This window comes from Saimiri boliviensis, chromosome 17 (genome assembly GCF_048565385.1).
Source record: "Saimiri boliviensis isolate mSaiBol1 chromosome 17, mSaiBol1.pri, whole genome shotgun sequence".
NCBI lineage: Eukaryota > Metazoa > Chordata > Mammalia > Primates > Cebidae > Saimiri > Saimiri boliviensis.
The window spans coordinates 40140096-40150929 of NC_133465.1; positions in this window are offsets into that span (position 1 = coordinate 40140096).

Here is a 10834-nt window from a genome sequence, read left to right on the forward strand (position 1 = left end):
TGAGAAGTCTTGCAGCAAAAAACATGAGTTCTCCAACCCATTTGACTAGTTCTTCAATCAATCCCTATTTAACATTCCACAGGATATTCGTCAGGGAAAGCCTTCCATAAATTAACTTCAATAGCCACACGGAAAGTGCTAACTCCGACCTCAGCCCCCAGGACCAAAAGATCTTTAATACCACAGTCTATTGCACCAAGTTTCCTCTGCAGTCCCATGAGCATCGCAAATGCCCTGGCCAAGCCCCGGGCTTAAAGCACCCATCCCCAAGACAGAGGGGCATGTGGAATGAAGCACATGCACACTATTTGATCCTGGGAAAAGGGAGGAGGAGGCATGACTCAAGCTGGCTTAACACAGATTTACTTCACCGGCATCCTTTGGAATGGATATCCTGCATGATTGAGCCGGGCTTTGTTCAATTCTCAAAGCAATTTGCCAGGAGTGAGAAAGGAGCACTTAGAAAAGCAAGTTGGTCAGTCCTGGATGATTACTTCCTATTCCAAAACAATTACTGTAAAGGTAAAATGGGTTATGTTGCTGTAAAAAATATGACTCTCTCCAAACAGTAACACATGGATTCCCAACCGGAGCCATCAGGGCCACAGCCAAAAGCAGGCCAGGCATAGGAACTCGGGGGTAGATGCCTCTGCCAGTCAAACAGTACTGGTTTAAAACAGAATTAACACAGGTCAAGGAGAGCTAGATAAGTAGGAGTTGTGGGGAGCAGTGATGGGGTGCCCTGAAGACAAGTACCTCCTTAGCAGCCTGAGCCCATCCCTACAGAGTACTCTGAGATGTAAAAAAGACAAAGGCCCAGTTTCCTTCTTCCACCTCAACCTCCAGACCCACTGGGCCTCCTAAAAGAACAGAGCTGGCTGGGCATGGGGGCTCGCGCTTGTAATCCCAGCACTTTGGGAGGCCGAGGTGGGCAGATCACGATGTCAGGAATTTGAGACCAGCCTGGCCAACACAGTGAAACCCCATCCCTACTAAAAATACAAAAATTAGCTGGGCGTGGTGGCAGGCTAGAATCCCAGCTACTTGGGAGGCTGAGGCAGGAGAATCGCTTGAACTCGGGAGGCAGAGGTTGTGGTGAGCCAAGATCACACCACTGCACTCCAGCCTGGGCGACAGAGCTAGACTCCATCTCGGGGGACAAAAAAAAAGAATAGAGCTAAGCAGGATTTGTCAACCTCAGCACTGCTGACATTTTGTCTGGGTAATTATTTCTTGTGAGGGGCAGTCCTGTGCTTTTTAGAATGTTTCGCTGCAGCCCTGGCCTCCACCCCCAAATACCAATACCAATCCCTCCTCCCCACCCAGCTGTGACCATCCAAACTGTCTCCAGACATTGCCAAATGTCCCCAGGAGGGAGGAAGCACACATGAAATCACCCCTGATTGGGAACCAGAGGACAAAAGCAATATGGACATGAGAGAAGGATCCGACCAAGTCTTTGGATCAAGCACGTCGCCAAGAGAAGAGTGTGCTCAGGACTGGCCTCCCCGAGACAGCAAAGAGGAATGCATCCAGAAGCTGCTGCTGTTGGCCCCTTTCTGGGCACTGATGGAACAAGAGGGGTCTGAGTGCCCAGTCACTGACATCACAGCCATGTGCCCAGCCTGCCCCATGGAGGACAGCCAGCATAAGGGATAGAGACAAAAGACACCAAAAAGCCTTCCAGACAAGCCGAGGCATTCTAGGCAGCCACTCCCCTTACCTAACCTGGCTTCCAACCATTCCTTTGCTGGTTGAAAGAAGGCAAGTTACAACATGAGAGTGTCTTGTAAGACTTGGGGAGGCTCAGTAGGAAGAGTCTGATAACTGTTTCTCAAAACTAAAGATGTTCATTATTCCGCAGCTGACAGCCAACAGATAATGTTATTGTCGAATGGCCTGGGTTTGTGAATAAGCTGCCATTAATATGAACTTCCTGTGAATGACTGAGTGGGAAGAACACCTTGGCTGGGGGTTAGATGCTGAGGGTCTAGGTAACTATAAAGACAAATATTGATATAGGGCCTGTTATTTGCCAAGCACTGTTTTACATATGTTTACATCCGACGTCCTGATGCTGGCAAGATCACTTCAGCATCCTCAAGCTTACTCTCCACCATAAAATGAAGAAAACAGCAATATTCCAATACCCACCTCCCTGGGTTGTTGCGAGTTTCAAATGCAACGTGTGTGAAAGTGAGTTGCAATTCCAGAGCACTAGTCTGATGTCAATTGTTTTTTGCTTTTGTTTTTGTTTTTATGAGACAGAGTCTCACTCTGTCGCCCAGGCCGGAGTGCAGTGGTGCGATCTTGGCTCACTGCAACCTCTGCCTCCCAAGGTCAAGCAATTCCCTGCCTCAGCCTCCAGTGCAGCTGAGATGACAGGCACTGACCACCATGCCCGGCTAATTTTTGTATTTTTGGTAGAGACGTGGTTTCACCATCTTGGCCAGGCTGGTCTTGAACTCCTGACCTCAAGTGATCCACCTGCCTCGGCCTCCCAAAGTGCTGAGATTACAGGCGTGAGCCACCGCACCCAGCCATAAGTTATTTTTATTAACTCGTTGGGTCAGTTTTAATTCACTTAAAAGTAGACATGACGCAACAATTTGCAGAGGAGAAGACTAAGAAGAAATATCTGCTTTGAATATGGTGATTAAGGGAAGCCAGGACAGAAGAAAATGTGCAACAGTACTTTTAAGATTCTAAGAGTGATTATTAAAGCATCTCAAAACTCTTAGGTACATAGGGAAAAAATAACATTGCTCTTCAAAGTGGTCCTTTCTGTGTCTTTTTTTCCAGTTCCTTAGATCTTTATTCTCTTTTTCCCCATTCACCTCATTTCCATCTCCGCCCAGGCCCCTGAAGTACACTTAACTGTCATTGCCAGCCTCATCCAGAGCCACTATGAAGCATTTAACTGCTGATGGCACCAACCAGGCACTGTACCGAGAAAATTACTATCGGTGTACGAGGGAAGGAGAAAGAGAGAGAAAAAGAAAGGGAGGGGGAGAAGGAGGAGGTGAACAGAGGGAGAAACTGGGACCTGACCTCTCTTGAGCTTTCAATCTCAGCTGTACATCCAAACCTGGAAGTAGGAGGGGAAGTAACATTGACTGGGGACCTAGCAAGTGCCTGAGACCGTGCTAGGTGCTTCACATAGCTTACCACATTGAATCCTTGCAGCATTCTTAAGTAGGGCAGCCTTCCCAAACCATGTTCCATGTAACTGCAATGGAACTACAATCGCATTGATTCAACCAATGTTTACTGTGCTTTCTTTATGTGTCAGACACCGGTCTAGTTAACTATAAAGACAAATATTTATATAGGGCCTATTATGTGCCAAACACTGTTTTACATGTGTTCACTTAATCACAGCAACTTTATAAAGATGTTATTTATTATCATACCGTTACAGATGAGAAGAATTCGGTTATTGCCCAAAGTCACACAACTGCTGGGACGGGCAGGCTCTCAGATGGTCTCCAAAGACCCCACCTGCGGGTATCCATACCACTGCATAGTCTCTCTCCTTGAGTGTGGGCTGGCCTAGTGACTGCTTCTAACCAACAGAATATAGCAAAGGAGATAGGCTGTTACTTCATGATTAGGCTGCATGAGATCGTGTCTTCCGTCTTGCTAGCAGGCTCTCTTCTTCACTGGGTTTAACGAGGGAGAATGTTATGCTGGAAAAGCCCACATCTCCAGCCAACAGCTCACAGGGAACTGAGTCCTAACAACAGTCCCATTGGCTTGGAAGCAGATCCTTCCCCAGCAGAGACTTCAGATGAGAGCCCAACCCTTGCCAGCACCTTGAGTGAAGCCTCATGAGAGGCACTGAAGCAATGACTCAGCTCAGCTCTCCTGGATTCCAGACCCATGGTAACTTTAATGTAACAAAAGTGCATTGTTTTCAGCCACTATGCTTGTTGTCCATTGTCACGTGGCAGTAAACAGCTGATACAATTTGTAAAGAACAAAGGTGGGGCTTGTGCTCAGGCCATCTGGCTCCCAAGCCTGAGTCCTTCACCACTACATTATATCACCTTTCATGTCTAAGGGGAAGTTCTGTTTGTAAAAAAAAAAAAAAAAAAAAAAAAGTGGTAACATACGTTTGGAAATGTTGAATATTATATGCCCTTCTTGAAGATTGGCATTTCAACAAGTCCTGTAGTGAAGAAGCGTCTTTATCTTCACCTGACCCAGCACTGCCTGTACTTTCCAAATCACATATTTCTTTGTTTATGTGACACCTGTGGTATCCCACCAAACCAGAACGCCATAGAAGGAATTTTAGAAATGCTGAGACAGGCATAATCTCCTTATTTTACAGATAAAAAAACTGAGACTTGGAGAGATTACACATCGTCACAAGTCACACATGATGATGGTGAGCCAGAATTTGTGATCTGACTCGAAGAGCCATGCTTCTCAGACCAATCCACCCTGAAAAGGGAAGGGCAGACAAAATGACCCAGTGAGTAGGGTGGGGAGGAGTTGGGGAGGGGAGAAGAAGTCACCTGAAGCAGGTATCAGTAGACTGATCAGCAGGCGCTGCTTAAACCACAGCCAGTCAAAAAGTCAGCAGCCTCACACCTGGAAGCCCTCAGTGCCCAGTGATGTCACAGTGAACACTGGGAAAGGAAGTCGCATCTGCTGGGGCAACAACTGCCAAATGACTGTGATGAAAAAGGACAGGTGGGAAGGTGCCGTCCAATAAGCAGGGGAGAGAGCCCCCGGGGACCTGCGTCTACAGCATGAGCAACCCCAGCTTTCCTTTACGCCTTGCCTTGCCTGGACAAGCAGGTCCCGAGCCCTGAAAGCCACTGCCTACAAGCAATCTAGGGGCCTGCTGTCCTCTTTGGCCAGGTGGCCACCTACACTCATGCCCTGTTTGAGGGAGCTTGGCATTATCACCCCTACTTCGCTCACCCTTTGAACTGACCTCTGAAAAAACAACGAGCAGGAAAGAGGAACACTGCCAAGTGTCTATACTGCGCCATGCTACATGCTGAACCAACATTGTAGCATTGAATCCTAACAAGCTTCTGAACTGCTGACTCTCCTGCCTCTCCCATTTTACAAGTGAGAAAACCGAGGGTCCGAAAGATTAAGGCATCTGTTCAAGGTAAGTAAATGGTAAGTAAACACAGGTGGGTCTCACTCCAAAGCCCAAAAGTCATTTAAATATAATATGAGGCAGGCAGAAGAAACCCTTTTCCCGCTGTCCACCTTTCACATAAAACTGATGAAATATGGATGCATCGGGAGCTTTCAGAGAACTGGCCATGTCTGCGCAAAATACGAGTCTCTTCACGGAACACTCAGCTCTTGCTAGGTTTCAAAAAAAAAAAAAGAAACCTTGGTGCTAAGAACAACTCTAGAAGGAATGTTTCTCCCCCATCTGTGGACAAATGTAGAAAAACGCCCTCAGGTGTTAGCTTAGGACGTGAGGTTTTGAATTTATTTTAATGGCCATTTTTATAAGTGAAATGAAAGGAACTATACTTCCTGGAATAACAGGGGGAGTTTTGTCATCCAAGGATGTCTTGGAAGCTGCATGGGCCAGACAGAGCGGAGTCTGTCAGAGGCAGAGGCCCTGTCTTGTACAAAGCTGTGGTTCTGGTGCACCACCAGCATACCAACGCAAGCGGATCCACAGCAGCCCTTTGTGTAGACAGGCTGTGAAAGCAGATGTCTTCGTTAATATTCTGCAGGGCTATTCCTGGGCTCACATCTCCTTCCCAGTGTGTTTTTGTTTGTGTTGTGTGTGTGTTTTGTAAGATTCAATCACCCCTAGATGGGCAAATAACTATGAATTACTCCATCAATCCACAAAAGAACAAGAAAAGGAAATTTACATGTAATAAATTCACTCCCAGACTCTGCACCAGGCACTGAGCACACGTTTTCTTGTATAATGCTCAACTTGCAACGCAGACTCTCCCCCATCTGCTATCCCTAGTTTATAGGTGAAGAAATAAAGGCTCTGAGAGGTTAAGCCACTTGTACAACACCACACAGCTAGTCCATGACCAAGCCAGGATCTCACCCAGGTCAGTTTGGCTGCAAAAGGCACACCCATCTTCTGCACCGTGTGTACTTCCAAAAGGAGAGACATAAAAAGAAAAATGAGCAAACCCAACTGCATGCAGCATCTGTGCTGGCTGCCTTCCATATTCAAACCTTACAGCGATTCTGCAAGGTAGTTCCTACCACACTCATCACACAGATGAGAATGCAAAGTCTCAGAAAAGTTTAATAAATTGCTACAAGAACAGCCATGATCTGAACCTAGGTATACCTGCTCCAAAGCCTGGGAACTTCCCACCACACCATCAGTACTCATTGACACAATTCTGCCCTCTTCCCCAGCCCTCCACCTCCATTGCCCCACCCCTCCCCAATCCACTCCAGGAGCACTGAGCCAGGGAGGTAAAAGAAACAGAGACTAGGGGCTAGACTGGTTGTTTGGGCACCAGCATAGCGTGGGTTTGGGGGATAAGTGTTTGTCTCAGCCTGCTACGGTGAGTAAGGGTGGACTCTGGTGACAGTAGGAATCGTTTTCATTTATGGAGCGGTGTGTGTGCACTGGATGGAGAGGCTTGGGTGGAGGGAAAAGCATGTTTGTTGCCTCTGGCCCAGTTACTGTGTTCATGCAGCCTCAGTGGTCCCATCTGTAAAGTGGAGTCAACTCAACAGTCCTGAGGCACCTCACCCTGGAGATGCACAAGAGGAGGAGGGCTGGTTTCCGGAGGCAGCAGCACGCTCAGGCAAATGCCTTTGGCCCAAAGCTAAAATCATTCAAGCACCAAGTAGCCAAAAGAAGTCACATGAGACTGTACAGACCCAGCCTATGTACTCACCTTTCCTATTCTACTCTCCCTTCCTCTTACTTCTAAGAGATTCGCTCACACTACATTACAATCTCTACTTGTTTAATTAAGAACAAATTAGCGGGCCGGGCGCGGTGGCTCAAGCCTGTAATCCCAGCACTTTGGGAGGCCGAGGCAGGTGGATCACGAGGTCGAGAGATCGAGACCATCCTGGTCAACATGGTGAAACCCCGTCTCTACTAAAAATACAAAAATTTAGCTGGGCATGGTGGCACGTGCCTGTAATCCCAGCTACTCAGGAGGCTGAGGCAGGAGAACTGCCTGAACCCAGGAGGCGGAGGTTGCGGTGAGCCGAGATCGCGCCATTGCACTCCAGCCTGGGTAACAAGAGCGAAACTCCGTCTCAAAAAAAAAAAAAAAAAAGAACAAATTAGCTTTTTGGGGGGTCAGATCACATTATGTGATTCCAGTTTTACTTTGCTACAGCCTCTTAGAATAATAAAACATGGTTTGGTTTGTTTTGTTTTGTTTTGTTTTGAGACTCTTGCCTAGGCTGGAGTGCGACAGAGTTGCAAAAAAAAAGGCACAATCTCGGCTCACTGCAACCTCCACCTGCCAGGTTCAAGTGATTCTCCTGCCTCAACCTCCTGAGTAGCTGGATTTACAGGCATACACCACCACGCCCGGCTAATTTTTGCATTTTTAGTAAAGACAGGGTGTCGCCAGTTTAGCCAGGCTGGTCTCGAACTGCTGACCTCAGGTGACCGGCTACCTCAGCCTCCCGAAGTGCTAGGATTACAGGCATGAGCCATGCCTGGCCAATAACACATATTTATAAGGAAGTGTTTCAAAAATGAGTCTCCACACTCTTGCAGGAGACAAGAGGTCGAAGCCTAATGCCTTATCTCGTTTGGTGTTCCCTTTGATCCCACACAACAGGTGGCCATGCGTCGTTATTCTCATCATCCATCCATTTATGCATTCACTCCTTCATTCACTGAAATGTACTTATTTATTTATTCATTTAACAAGTATCAGTTGCTTGGGAAACACGGTCATGGATGAGCAAAAATAAGCCCAGTTCTTCTCACAGAATTTGGTGTCTAGTGGAGGGAAAATGAATTAATATGTCACATGCAAAAAAAAAAAAAAAAGTATGCCTAAAAAACCTGATTAGGGAAAGGAAGGAACAGTACAGGATACTTTGAGAGCAAATAACAGAAAGACCTGACCTGGTTGAAGAAAATAATGCTTGTGGCTGGGTGTAGTGGCTCTCGCCTGTAATCCCAGCACTTTGGGAGGCCAAGGTAAGCAGATCACCTGAGGTCAGGAGATCGAGATCAGCCTGGCCAACATGGTGCAACCTCTGTCTCTGCTAAAAATACAAAAATTAGCCGGCATGGTGGTGGGTGCCTGTAATCCTAGCTACTCCTGAGGCTGAGGCAGGAGAATTGCCTGAACCTAGGAGGTGGAAGTTGCAGTGAGCCGAGATCACACCATTGCACTCCAGCCTGAATAACAGAGTGAGACTCTGTCTCAAAAAAAAAGAAAAAAAGAAAAGAAAGAAAGAAAAGAAAAGAATACTTGAGATGTGATCTAAGGCATGATGGACCTAGGCGTGGTGGTGCACACCTGTAATCCCAGCTACTTCGGAGGCTGAGGCGGAAGAATAGATTGAATCCAGTAGGTCAAAGCTGCAGTCAGCCTTGATCACACCACTGCACTCCAGCCTGGGAGACAGTGAGATCATCTCAAAAGAAGGGGGAGGTAGGTGGGGACAGGGGCTCATGCCTGTAATCCCAGCACTTTGGGAGGCCGAGGTGGATGGGTCACCTGAGGGCTGGAATTCAAAACCAGCCTGGTCAATATGGTGAAATCCTGTCTCTACTAAAAACACAAAAAATTAGCTGGGTGTGGTGACATACTCCTGTAATCCTAGCTACTTGGGAGGCTGAGGCAGGAGAACTGTTTGAACCTGGGAGGTGGAGGTTGCAGTGAGCTGAGATGACACCACTGCACTCCAGTCTGGGCAATAAGAGTGAAACTCAGTCTCAGGAAAAAAAAAAAAAAAAAAAGGAATGGGGTGGAAGGGGAGTTCCAGATATGATCAGATTTGCATTTTTTTTTTTTTTTTTTTTTTTTTTTTTTTTTGAGACGGAGTTTCGCTCTTGTTACCCAGGCTGGAGTGCAATGGCGCGATCTCGGCTCACCGCAACCTCCGCCTCCTGGGTTCAAGCAATTCTCCTGCCTCAGCCTCCTGAGTAGCTGGGATTACAGGCACGCACCACCATGCCCAGCTAATTTTTTAGTATTTTTAGTAGAGACGGGGTTTCACCATGTTGACCGGGATGGTCTCGATCTCTCGACCTCGTGATCCACCCGCCTCGGCCTCCCAAAGTGCTGGGATTACAGGCTTGAGCCACCGCGCCCGGCCAGATTTGCATTTTTATAGTGGGAAGAGGGAGGGAGGAGTTGAAAATTTTTCTACAGGGTACAGTGTTCACTATTTGGTTAATAGGCACACTAGAAGCCCAATCCACACCAGTATGCAATATACACATGTAATAAACAAGCATACGTAGCCCCCTGAAGCTAAAATAAATAAATCAATAATAAAAGATCCCTGGATACAAGATGGGAGTGAAAGGCATCAGAGACAGTGCAGGCTCCAGGGCATGTGAGAACAGATGGGAGAATGTTACAGAACTTCAGGAGAAAAGTGATGTGGGCTTGGACTAGCGTGGTAGCTACCAGTTAAAGAAACATGGGCAGAGTGCAGAGCTATTACAGCAGTATCACTGACAGACTCAGTGACTGGAGGGCGAAAGGAGGAGGCACCAAGATTGACTCTTGGTTTTGGGCCTGCCTAATGGGATGGCTGAGGGTGCCATTTATTGAACTTACCAACCGCTGTGTGCCCAACACAGTACCCAACGCCATGAGCCACACGGGAGCACTGGTCTCAGACCCTTCCCCTGTGTCCATACCTTACAAAGGCCCAGGTTTCATAATCTCTCATACAAACCCACCCAAGCCATTAAATGGTTCCACGTGGAGGCTACAGTGGTTCCCCTGGTTGTGCTCTAAACCTGGCCACAGTGAATTCCGCATCTTCTCCACCCCAGACGATGCCAGGCCCCTCAAATTCAGTGGCTAAGAAAAAACGAATGAAAACCAGGCATGGCTCCTGCTCTGGTGTAGAAGTGAACTTTCCCTCCCAAGCACCCAGGGGTCCACCCTGACCCACAGTCCTTCTTGCAGCCATTGTTACAGACCCTTTGGCTGGGCTGTGACCTGGCTCTTGGTGTCCATTCCGTCCTAATTTTCAGCAGCTTCACACACATTTCCCACAGCCCCCATCTCAGCCGCGCATCTGGTGCCCACATCTGATGACTGAATTTGGCCCTCCTGCTTTAAATCCTGCATGCTCTAAGATCAGAACCCTGTTCCCCATCTAGCTCCTTCCACCACCCTGAAGGGCAAGCTTCTAGGACTAAAACGCTAGGAAGACAGCAATTAAAAGCCCCAGGAAAGAAGGCACAGGCGCATGGATCTTTCGTTTTGAGGGAGAACAGTTAATGCCTAAGAATGGGGTAATTACCTAGATGGGTGAAGATTACCAGAAAGCAGGAATAAAAAGGGTTAGAATTTTTCTGTGAATTCACCATCATACAGAGAGGTAGATTTCCTCCTGAAGAAAAGCGTACTGGGTTCTAGAACAAAAGACCAAGCTTGAGTCACCACTTAACTGTTTAAGCGATGTCAGAGAGGTCAGATCATGAGTTTGGCCTCTCTCCCCCGTAAAGCAGAAAATAACGTCCACTCCACAGAATCATGATGAGATCTAAATGGGGCCGTGGGAACCACAAGGTGCCGTCCGCAAGTAATTCTTGTCACTGCCAGCAGGTCTGCAAGACTCATTTTAAAGCCTGAATCCTCACATTCACTTTCTCTAGGCCTGTTTCCTCTGTCTTCTGTTCAAAGGGGTCTTTTGG